The sequence below is a fragment of the Ictidomys tridecemlineatus genome, chromosome 1 (assembly GCF_052094955.1).
Source record: "Ictidomys tridecemlineatus isolate mIctTri1 chromosome 1, mIctTri1.hap1, whole genome shotgun sequence".
Taxonomy (NCBI): Eukaryota; Metazoa; Chordata; class Mammalia; order Rodentia; family Sciuridae; genus Ictidomys; species Ictidomys tridecemlineatus.
Window position 1 is genome coordinate 48441914 of NC_135477.1, and position 13174 is coordinate 48455087.

Here is a 13174-nt window from a genome sequence, read left to right on the forward strand (position 1 = left end):
CCAAGGGAGTTCTCATTTTCCCTTCAGTATGTGATCTATTTAAACAAACCCTGCTTTAAAAAAAGAGATGTTTTTAAAATTTTTATTACATTTTCTAGAGATACTTATGATTTGAGTATTTTAGAATTCCTGACCTGGTGATTTTTATGGAAGTTGATGAAAGAATGTAAACCACATAGCAAAATTCCTAAAATAAAATTTATTTTTCTAAGCAAGGGGGATTTTTAGTCTTTACATACTCAGTAGTGTACTCAAGAGTGATTGCTTCAGAAATTAGAGTGGACTTATAAGTAAACCTGGGGCAGGGTATTTTATAGAATGATAGAAAATCTGGGAAGAAGATGAGAATTAATATAACTGTAGGCCTGTTGTGAAGTGACCATTTTACCTGGGTAACTCAAATACCTGGACCTTGTGAGCCTAGCACTAGAAATTTCAGCCATATTTTCACTAACACTAAAGCAGATACTTAACATTCATTCTTCTGATTGCCAAAAATCACCTTTCCATGTGACCTGACTGGAAAAGACTGTCTATTCACAGTTCAGAAATAGTGAGGAGGCTTCTGTTTCAACCTCTTCATCTTGTAAACTTTCTCAAGGACATTCATAAGATCACTAATGCAAGGGACACTGTCATTTCCCCTGTTCTTTCCAATGTTACCTGTACTCTAGGGTCAAGGAATGTGTTGCTCTTCCCTTAGCTATTCTATCCCATGTGTGGCAGTCTTAGAAATTAAATTAATCTGAACAAAAAATTATGTATTTCACAGAGAATATCTCACAAGGGGTAGGAGTTGTAGCCCAGTCTTACAAAAGAGAGAATAAAAAGAATTAGGAAGTGGTCAATACTAAGGCAGATACCTTCTATTTCTGTATCTTCTTCTGGGGCCTCTTAGTCTTGTGGGCACCTGCACCATTCTTTTCCCTCTGTAGTTTGATTTTCTTTACTTTTTCATCCATACCCTGGAAAATAATTATCCCAGCCTCCCTTGGTTCCCTCTTCATTTTCTCACAGAGGCATGCTCCCTAATAATACATTTAATACCATCTTGATTCTGCTTTCCAGGGAACACCAACGAACATACCCAACATCAATACATTTTGGATAATTCAGTCTTAAAATGTACCATGTGGGGGGCTGAGGATGTGGCTCAAGCAGTAGCGCGCTCGCCTGGCATGCATGCGGCCCGGGTTCGGTCCTCAGCACCACATACAAACAAAGATGTTGTGTCTGCCAAAAAATAAATATTAAAATTCTCTCTCTCTCTCTCTCTCTCTCTCTCTCTCTCTCTCTCTCTCTCTCTCTCTCTCTCTCTCTCTCCCTCTCTCTTTAAAAAAAAAAAATGTACCATGTGGGCCAGGTGCAATGGCACATGCTTATAAACCCGGAAACTTGGGAAGTTCAGTCAGGAGGATCACATGAACAAGGCCAGCTTTGGTAATTAGTGAGACCCTATCTCAAAATAAAACTTTAAAAAGGGCCTGGGGATCAGCTTAGTGGTAGAGGGCCTCTTGGTTCAATTCCAAGTACCAACAACAATAAAAAATATCCACCTGTATTTGAGCTAGTTTATTATATTTAATTTTTCTCCCAAGAGCAATGAATGGATATGTGCTATAAGTTTGCATGAATTAGACAAAAAGCAACAGCTCTCCCATCTTAGAAAACAGGCAACCCCAGTTTTTCTCCAAAAGTTTACTTCTTAACAGTCAGGAACTGCTTTTAACTTTTAAGTAGCAATACAAGGGTGTATTCCACTTTAAAAATCTCAAGGTCCAGTCTCTATCAAAACAATACATTACTTAGACATTGTGTCACTTAATCCTAAAATAATAATGTCTTTTATTAGTCTCCATTTTATATAGGAGAAACTGCACTTGAGGGAAATTTACAGAAAGTTGCTACACTAACTTTAAAACAAAGAAATTAAACCCAAACTCATTCTAATTCACTGTTAATCAGTTTTTCATCACTGTGATCAAAATACCTGATAAGAACACCTTAAAGGATAAGTTTACTTTTTAAAGTTTTACTTTTTTTTTTTTTTTTTGGCTCATGATTTCAGAGGTTCAGTATGTAGTTGGCTGAACCCATTGCTGTGGGCCCAAGGTGAGGCAGAGTATCATGGGAGAAGGCGGTAATAGAGGACTGCTGCTTTGCTCATGGTGGCACACACACACACACACACACACACACACACACACACAGAGAGAGAGAGAGAGAGAGAGAGAGAGAGAGAGAGAGAGAGAACGTACCAGGTAAAGGGGCCACAGGGAAGATGAACCCTTCCAGGGCATGCCGCACTTGCCTATAGTTACCACTCATAGTCCATTCAAACCAGGATGTACCAATTAGGTTACAGCTTTCACAATTCAATCATTTCACTTCTGAATATTCCTGCATTAACACCAGAGTGTTTGGGGGACACCTCATATTCAAACTATAACACTCACTATCTCATCTTTCCACTGCTTTTAGAAATGCTGTTGCAAATCTAGTTTGCTAAGATTTTAGTTAATGATAATATATGGAGCATTTAAGCAAACTTGCTTGTACTTTTTGTTACTTAAGAATGAATGAGAGCTGTGAATGAATGGGGTTTTGGCTCAGTGGTAGCGTGCTTGCCTACCACATATAAGGCACTAGGTTCAATTCTCAGCACCACATAAAAACTAAAGATATTGGAGCTGGGGATGTGGCTCAAGCGGTAGCGCACTTGCCTGGCACGTGCAGGGCACTGAGTTCAGATCCTCAGCACCACATAAAAATAAAATAAAGATGTTGTGTCCACCGAAAACTAAAAATAAATATTAAAAAATTCTCTCTCTCAAAAAAAAAAAAAACTAAAGATATTGTGTCCTTCTACAACCAAGAAAAAAATGAATAGGGCTGGAGGTGTAGAAGAGTACTTTCCTGGCATGATTGAGGCCCTAGATTCAGTGGGGGACAAAGGGATTGTGGTCTGTGACACACTTGAATATACATGAATGTTTGCCAACATATATTAAGTTTGTGACACATTGGGAAAAAAAGAAAAAAGAAAAAGCCTTTCTTCTTCCTTTTCCCCTTCATTCAAAGGTCTGAACTTTTCATTGTTGCAATTGGGGAGGGGGGCGGTCATCGTGTATGGGGTTAATAAATAAATAAATGCAAGCCTCTAACTGTCCGAGAAGGAGTTACAGATATGGAAACTGGGAATTCTAGGATATATCCTGTAGTGTTGCACAGGAATTGGAGGCGTCAATATTAGATCAACAAATATAGGAGGTGTGTATATGTTTTCTAGCTTTGTCCAATGAAAGAGCCTAGAATTGATGGGCATTCTGATAATACAACATATTTAAAATCTTGGTTTCTAAATACCATTTTCCACTAAAAGGAACCAGGGTTTCTCAAAGAAATGACTGATTTGGGGGACTGGAGTGAGGAAAATGCAAGATGTGTTTGGATGTGTTTATGACACCAGAAAGCAAAGAAGTACTTGAACAGTGATACGAACATATCTGTGAGACACAATAACCATCTCAAAAATCTTCCAGTGGCCAAATCTGGGACAATTTGAGTAATAAGATAAATAATAATAACAAATTGTAACCCTATAGGTTAAAGAAGAATTCTGAGTCCATACTGATATTAATTAATAAGAGAGAAAACTCTATTCTATCCCCCCCTAATAAATTTAGAAGGATTGATACAATAGAAAAGTTTCACTTGGTAATCATCAGATGATTAATTTATTCAGGTTAAAAGTCTCTAATGAATGGTAAAACTGGTGAATGTTTGACGAGAAACAAGATATTTACATGACCTCACTCAAAGATTATTGCCACAAAATAATTTTTAATTACTTTAGAATGGACAATCTGGCAAACACCATCTTAACTAAATGATAAAAATTAACATCACCACCAATGGAACAGATGGACATAACTCCTCATATGCTGCTCTAAGACTAGCACAGCATCATTTCAGTCATATTTCTGCCAACATGCATAAATTATGAACATAGGATACTCCTCAACCAACTGAGGGACATTCTTCAAATTAATTGGTCTGGGCTCTTCAAAACTGTGAAGTTTATGAAAAATAACTAAGAAACTGTTCCAGATTGAAGAAGACTAAAGAGACATAACAACTACATGCCACATGTGATCCCAGATTGGATCCTGGACCTTTTAAGGGGGATAAAATTGGGACAAAGCTAAGATTTGAATTGAGTCTGTAAATAAAATGATATTATTGGATCAATGTTAATGTCCCATTTTTTTAAAATTTTTTATATTTATTTTTTAGTTGTAATTGGACACAATACCTTTATTTCACTTATTTATTTTTATGTGGTACTGAGGACCGAATCCAGGGTCTCACATGTGCAAGGCTAGTACTCTACCGCTGAGCCACAACCCCAGCCCTAATGTCCCAGTTTTGACTGTTATGTTGTAACTTTACACTCAAGAAATGCAAATTGAAGTATTAAAAATAATAATGGGGCATTATGTCTGCAAATTATTCTCAAATGCTTCAGAAATAACATAAATGGCGTGTCCAAGATAAAGGAACATATGGAAGTTTTCTGTTCTGTTTTGCAACATTTTTGGTAAGTTTGAAATTATTTCCAAACAAAAATTTTGAGAATAAAAAACTATGGCTGGGGCTAGGGTTGTAGCTCAGTAGTAGAGCACTTGCCTCCCATGTGTGAGGCACTGGATTCAATCCTCAGCACCTCATAAAAATAAATAAACAACCCATCCCATTTATTAATTCTTGATTTTAATTCTTGCACTATAGGAGTCTTATTAAGGAAGCAAGGGCCTAATTCGATATGATGGAGATTAGGACCTACTTTTTCTTCTATTAGTTGCGGGGTCTCTGGTTTAATTCCTAGGTCCTTGATCCACTTTGAGTTGAATTTTGTGCACGGTGAGAGATAGGGGTTTAATTTCATTTTATTGCATATGGATTTTCAGTTCTCCCAGCACCATTTATTCAAGAGGCCATCTTCTAGAGAACCTGCAGCTTGGAAGCAAATTTTTTCCACTTGCACATCAGCTACAGCACTAATCTCTGGGGTATATAAAGAACTCAAAAAGCTAAACATCAAAATAACAAATAACCCAATCAATAAATGGGCCAAGGAACTGAACAGACACTTCTCAGGGGGTTATATACAATCAATCAACAAATATATGAAAAAATATTCAACATCTCTAGCTATTAGATAAATGCAAATCAAAACTACTCTAAGATTTCATCTCTCTCCAGTCAGAATGGCAGCTATTAAGAATACAAATAAAATTGTAATGCATTCTGCTGTCATTTATTTTTTTTAAATCAATTTAAAAAATAGTTATATGTAAACATCCATCACAAAAGACAAGCAAAAATGGAATTAACACTGTAATCAAGGGAAATACATTTGAAGTAAAATGAAAAAAAAAGAATACAAACAACAATAAGTGTTGACAAGGATGTGGGGAAAAAGGTACACTCATACATTGCTGGTGGAACTGCAAATGGTTCAGCCAATATGGAAAGTAGTATGGAGATTCCTTGGAACACTTAGAATGGAACCACCATTTGACCCAGCTATCCACTCCTTGGTCTATTCCCAAAGGGACACAGTCACATCAATATTTATAGCAGCACAATTCACAATAGCTAAACTGTGGAACCAACCTAGATGCCCATCAGCAGATGAATGGATAAAGAAAATGTGGTATTTATACACAATGGAATATTACTCAGCAATAAAAGAGAATAAAATCATGACATTTGCAGATAAATGGATGGAGTTGGAGAACATAATGCTAAGTGAAATTAGCCAATCCCCAAAACACCAAATGCTGAATGTTTTCTCTGATATAAGGAGGCTGATTCATAGTGGGGTTGGGAGGGGAAACCTGTGAAGATTAGATGAACTCTAGATAGGGCAAAGGGGAGGGAGGGAGTGGGAGGGGGCAAGAGGTGTAAAATAGATGGTGGAATGAGATGGACATCATTTCCCTAAGTACATGTGTGAAGACATGAATGGTGTGAACGTACACCATTTGTATACAACCAGAGATATGAAAAATGGTGCTGTATATGTGTAATATGAATTGTAATGCATTCTGCTATCACATATAACAAATTAGAATAAAAAATAAAATTTAAAAAGCCATACCTATTTCATAATCATTTTTTAAATTCATAAAAGTTTTATTCTGGTGTATAAATAAACAAACAAACAAACAAACAAAAACTATAGTAGAACCTTCCCTGGAAAGCTCTAAGAATAGCAAACTTTACAAACATCTGTGGGATATTAGGAGGTTTAGAGAAAATAAAACAAAAATATTGATTTCAGTTATTTTTAAAATTATTTATTTATTTTTATGTGATGCTGAGGATCAAACCCAGGGCCTCGCACATGATAGGCAAGCGCTCTACCGCTGAGCCACAACTCCAGCCTGATTTCAGGTTTTTTTTTTTTTAAAAAAAAGAGAGAGAGAGAGAATTTTAAAAAAATATTTATTCTTCAGTTCTTGGTGGACACAACATCTTTGTTCTTTGTTATCTATGTGGTGCTGAGGAACCTGAGCCAAAAGCATGCCAGGCAAGCACACCACGGATTGAGCCACATCCCCAGCCCCTGATTTTAGTTATTTATGACTGTATAACAAACCATTCCAAAATCCAGTGGCTTAAAACAACACTATTGTATTTTGTCTCATGATTCTGTAGATTGATTGGGCTCAGCTGGGCAGTTCTTCTGCTCCACTTGATATCAGATGGGGCTGCAGTCATTGGCGTAAATGGCAGGTGGCATGTTCACATGGATGGTGATCTAGTGAGCACGGCTGGAAGGCGGGGCTCAGCTCTGGCTGTTGGCATGACTGGTCCCCTTTCTCCATGCAGTCTCCATCCTCTCTTGTTCTATGGCTTCTCTAGGTGACTTCATGTGATCTCTCCACCACAATAGTCAGACTTCTTACATGGCAGTTCAATTTAAAAGTACAAAAGTCAATATTGTCAGATAGTCATAAAGTTGAGGTCTAGAACCTACACAATGTCACTTTCACTATATTCTATTGGTTAAAATGAAACAAAAGCATATGAAAACATTCAAACATAACCAACTATATAAGCTTTCATGTATTTATTATCTAGCTTTAAATTTTTGTATGACATTTTAAACCTAATTAGGATTATTAGTTATTTGGGGCTAGAGTGTAACTCAGCGGTAGGGAACTTGCCTAGAACACACTAGAGCCTGAGTTTCATTCCCAGCACTAAAAATAATAATAATAATAATAATTTTTAAAAAGTCATAGGATCAATTCAGAATCATATATGGGAGGGCATTAGACAAAAATGTGAATAACAGGAGGTACATCAACTTTTGGGGCCATTTTTGAAGATTAGCTACCACACCATTACAGTTAATTTATCTGTCTCATCAGAAATATATATATATATATATATATATATATATATATATATACACATATATACAGATATATACACATATATGTATATGTGTGTCTATTTTGTGTATATATCTATATATGTGTGTCTATGTATACATGTATGTATGTGTGTATATATATCTATATATACTTATATTTCTGATGAGACAGGTAATATATATACACATATATATATAGGTGTGTGTATTTATGTCTATATATGTATGTGTGTGTATAATATAGTGTGTATATACAAGCCATCCGTGGGCTGGGTGTGGAGTATGTTGCACACAGTAGGATAATGAGGGGATAAGTTTGGCACTGGGAACCTCTCATGGCACCCCCACAGGGACTGATCTCCTGATGCAGGTAAACTTTCCCCTTAAGCTCTGCCAGAGAGCCCACACAACACCTGAGTGGGTGTGACCTGCCAAAATGTCAATCAACCTGCAGACAACAAGATACCACAAAGCAAGACTCCCCCCTTGAAACCTTATCCCTTCCTTTGATGTCCCCTAATATAAATAAAGCAAGCACGGGTTCCATTTTGCCAGAGTATAGAAGCTCAATCTGTCTGATTGGCTTCCTGTCCTGTCCCCACTTTTGAAACTACTTTCTGTGTCCTGTGGATTTTTTTGTCATTCTATTTTTCTTAGCTTTTATTTCTTGGCCAGCCTATTCCACCGAGGGATACCCTATTGCCATCGCCTGCATGAGAGTGGATTCAACTCAGCGTTCTAGTTCTATGTTTATATCCCCAGTCCAGTGATAAACCCAGCCTAATTCCCTCTTAAGATCAGGAGCCATCTTGTCAAAAGTTATAAAAGATTCATTTCTGTTTTCTGTAAAATATTAGGATTTCTATTTGGCCTGGCCATAGTTTGATTTTTTTTTTAAAGAGAGAGACAAGAGAGAGAGAGAATTTTTTTAATATTTATTTTTTAGTTTTCAGCGGACACAACATCTTTGTTTATATGTGGTGTTGAGGATCGAACCCAGGCCACACGCATGCCAGGCGAGCACGCTACCGCTTGAGCCACATCCCCAGCCCGTATTTTGATGTTTTAAACTTACTTGAAATGCCTACTCATGCCTTGCATTCATCCATACCTGGTTTTCTCTGACCAGATAACAACCCTCTCTGAAACCTTAGTGGTGCCTCATAAATTCTGATGTTGGGATCTAAATTTACTTCCTAAGTACTGAACCATTTAGACCATTAACCTACTACCTGCCTTTGTATTATGCTTGTCAAAATTATGTTATCTGTAAGTTCTCAAGACACCCCACCCCCTCTTTGCAACTTTCTGTGCTATAAAGCTGTGCTCCTAGAGAACTAGAGTACTGTCTTCTATCCCAGGGATTTCGGAAGAGGGACAGTCCCAGCTAGTCTGAATTACAAGCTTGCTTTAATTTGATTTAAAATTGGAGTCAGTGGTTTTTCTTTGCATCCTGGTTTAACACCCAGCCCTTTTTAATTTTGGTACTGGGGATTGAATCCAGGGCTGCTTTACCACTGAGCCACATCCCCAGCCCTTTTTATGTTTTTATTTTAAGAAAGGGTCTCACTAAGTTCCTTAAGGCTTCACTAAGTTGCTGAAGCTGGCCTTGAACTTGTAGCTCCTTCTGCCTCAGCCTTCCACGTCACTGGCAGACCTTTTATTTTTTTACATTTTGAGACAAGCTCTTATTAAATTGCCAAGGCTGGTCTTACTGGGGATTCTTTAGCCTCAGCATCCCAAGTAGCTGGAATTACAGGAGTGTGCCCCATATCCAGCTATAAGTTATATTTTAAATAAGCAGTCTTTAAAAATGAAATATACAAGCTCTCATGTACCTATTATTTAACTTCACATTTTTTGTATAACATTCTAAATCTCATCAGTTTGGGGCTGGAATATAATAATAACTCATTGGTAGAATACTTACTTAGCACGTACAAGGCCCTGAGTTCATTCCCCAACACAGCCCCCAACCCCTCCCCTCCAAAAAAAAAGAAAGAAAAATTAAAACAAACATGGGCAAAAGCAAAATAAATCAATGGCTTTTTTTTTTCTTTTTCTAAGAGTCATGCTAAACATTCTCTCTTCTTCCATCTTTCTAACCAGTACTATAACTTTGTAGCTGTTTCTTGTGGTTTTTTAAGTCTGCTTTCTCTCCTCATTTAACCTTGTAATATATGATCAACAAACTACTTACCCTGATCTATGAAGGTGATTTTGATTATACATTTTTAATTTTTTAGTCTTGAAGGAGTGATTGAAATAATCAAATGGATTTTGATCATATTCTTTCATATTATGAATTGGAATTTTAATATATCCATTGAGATATAATTTATATTCTATAAAATTCATACATTTAAAGTATACTGTTGAGGGGCTGGGGATGTGGCTCATCAATAGAGCACTCGCCTCACATGTGTGGGACCCTGGGTTCGATCCTCAGCACCACATAAATAAAAGTATTGCGTCCACCTACAACTTAAAAAAAATTATATATATATATATATATATATATATATATATATATATATACTGTTGAGTGGTTTTTGTTATGTTACAAGTTTTGCAACTATCACTACACTCTTTTTTGGTGGGAGGGGGTATTGGAGATTTAATCCAGGTATAATTTACTGCTGAGCCACATCCCCACCTATTTTTAATTTTTATTTTGAGACAGGGTCTTGCTAAGGACCTCACTAAGTTGTTGAGGCTGTCCCTGAACTTGCAATATTCCTGCCTCAGCCTCCCAAGCCACTGGGATTACAGTCATGCACCATCGCACCCAATATCACACTTAATTTTGGAATACTTTCATCACTCCAAAAAGAACTCCTATGCATTTGCAGTCACTTCTCATTCTTCCACCACCACACCCAGTCTTAGACACCACCTAATAATCTTCCTTTTTTTCCTCCATAGGTTTAATTATTCTATTTTCTTTTTGAATATATTTGCTTATTCTGGACAATTCTTATCAATGGAGGTATATAACATGGTTATTTGTGACCAGTTTCTTTCATTTACTAGATGTTTTCAAGGTTTATTCATGTTTTTGCCTATGTCTGTACTTTTGTACTTTACAATAATACCCTTGGAATATTATTAGGTCAATAATATCCCTTTATGTGAATATATCATATTGTGTCTATCAGTCATCTGTTCATGGACATTTGAATAGTTTCCATCTTTTAACTAGTAAGAATAATGTTGCTATGAATATATACCTGCTGAATTGATGTTTTTATGAAAAAAGTCAATTATTATTTTCCAATTAGTAAACTTTATCTTTCTGATATCTAGTGAACTATAAATACTAATTTGCTGAAAGGGAGTTAGAGAAGTTAGTGGAGATTACACTCAAAGTGTAAAGGAATTTAAGAGCTTAGGCTTGGAAGTGTAATTGTTTGGTTTAAAATAATGATTCTATCACTTATGGTAATTTATTTAACTCACTGAGGTTCAGTTTCCTTGTCTATAAAATGTAGAAAAATAAAATCATTAAATTTTTGTAAGGATTGAATCAGATAGCTCTAAACTCTGTTGAGTACATTGTAAGTGCTCACTGTCAATAATTATTATTAGTAATTTACATATTGCTCCATTTTTATAATATTCATGCATTGTTTTGCCATTTTAAAACAAATTTAAGATGTGTGGAGTCACCCTTAATTTTGCATTTTTACTAATGTAAATGTATTCTTTAAAAAAATTTTTTTAGTTATTAATGTACCTTTATTACTATTATTTTTATTTATGTATATGGGATGCTCAGAATCAAACCCAGTGTCTCACACATGCTAAAAGCACTCTACCACTGAGCCACACCCCCAGCCCTGTAAATGCATTCTTTACATCTTTTTTTTTTTTAATGGGAACTCACTGTGTTGCTCAGACTGGGCTCAAACAGGCGTGGTAGTGCATGCCTGTAATTCCAGCAGTTTGGGAAGCTGAGGCAGGAGAATCACAAGTTCAAAGCCAGCATCAGCAAGGTACTGAGCAACTCAGTGAGACCCTATCTTGAAATAAAATACAAAATAGGGCTGGGGATATGGCTCAGTGATTGAGTCCCCCTGAGTTCAATCCCCAGTACCCAAAAAAATAAAAACTTTCATTCCTCCAGCCTTGGCCTCCCTAGTAACTGGAATTGCAGGCATGAGCCACCACATGAACATGCATTCTTACATTATCAAGCCATGCTTTAGGCTGCTTCCTTGCTGTCTGTGTTTTAGATTAACCGAGGAATTGGAGATGGCTGATTTAAGGTCTGAACTGTAGTTTAGTTATTCTTTTCCCTTTTACAAATCAGGAGAGAGAATTTCCTAAGCAAAAAAATTTATGAAGTAGTTGTACCATTCTTAACAATTGAATCTGAGGCAAATGCAGATGTTACCTTGTTTATGATGTTTGATTTACAAGTTTTTGACTTTACAATGGTATAACAGTGATACATGTTCAGTAGAAACTATACTTTGAATCTGGATCTTTTCCTGGGCTAAGTATGTTCAGTATGATGCTCTTTTGTGATGCTGGACTAGTAGCAGTAAGCCACAACTCCCATTCATCACTCAATCATGAGGAAAAAACAGCTAATACTCTACAGTGTATCTTGCTGCTAAGCTATTATGTTCAGTAGGTGAAGTGTATTAAATGCGGTTTTTTTAGTTGTAGTTAGACATAATACCTTTATTTTATTTATTTATTTTTATGTTGTGCTGAGATCGAACTCAGCGCCTTGCACGTGCTAGGCAAACACTCTACCGCTGAGCCACAACCCCAGCCCCTTAAATGCATTTTTGACTTACAATATTTTCAATTTACTATGACTTTGTCAGACTGTAACACCATGGTAAATTAAGGAACTCTGTACTACTAAGTTTTGTAGTCTACAAAAAGTTACTTTTTTTGGTATTGGAGATTCGACTCAGAAGTACTTTGACAATGAGCTACATCACCAACCCTTTTTAATTTTATTTTAACACAGGGTCTTGCTAAATTGCCCAAGTTGGCCTGGAATTTGCATTCTTCCTGCCTCTGCCTCCCAAGTAGCTGGGATTATAGGTGTATGCCACCACACCCAGCTACAAAAAAGTTACTTTATTTTTCCATTGAAAGTTTCGACCTTTGACACAAAGAAATTCTAACTAAATTTCCTTGGGGCCTTTAAGTGTTTTTGTTTTAGTGGGAAGAAAAAAAACTGTTAATAATCCAGCATATTGCCAAAGATCTTGTCCCACCTCCCTATAGCTGATTTGGCATTCCATTTTAATTCATTGCCTGTGGAATTAGTAATTATGACTTCTCTAGTGACTCGAATCTTAAATAATGATATCCTTCTAATAAGGCCTATTCTATTTATAGGACTTAAAGATAAATTAGATTTTTAAGAAGAAACAGTGGAAATACTAGAATTGTTAAAATTTACTCATTCTAGAAGCCATTTTCTGGTCTGTGTTCTCTTCCTGTATTCATATTTCTGGTCAGAGAAGCAGGCGGTAGACAGAATGATAGGCTTGTGATGCCCTTGCCCTGGCCCCTCCCACTCATTTCTAGACTCAAATAGCCAATGAGAAGCTCCAAATAGGATACCAGGACAATTTTTCAGACCTCAGGAGACATATAGTCATTTATAAATAATAAGTACTGTGCTCAAGGCAATCTTTGTGTGTGTGTGTGTGGGTGCGTGGGTGTGTGGGTGTGTGTGTGTACATGAGTGCGTGC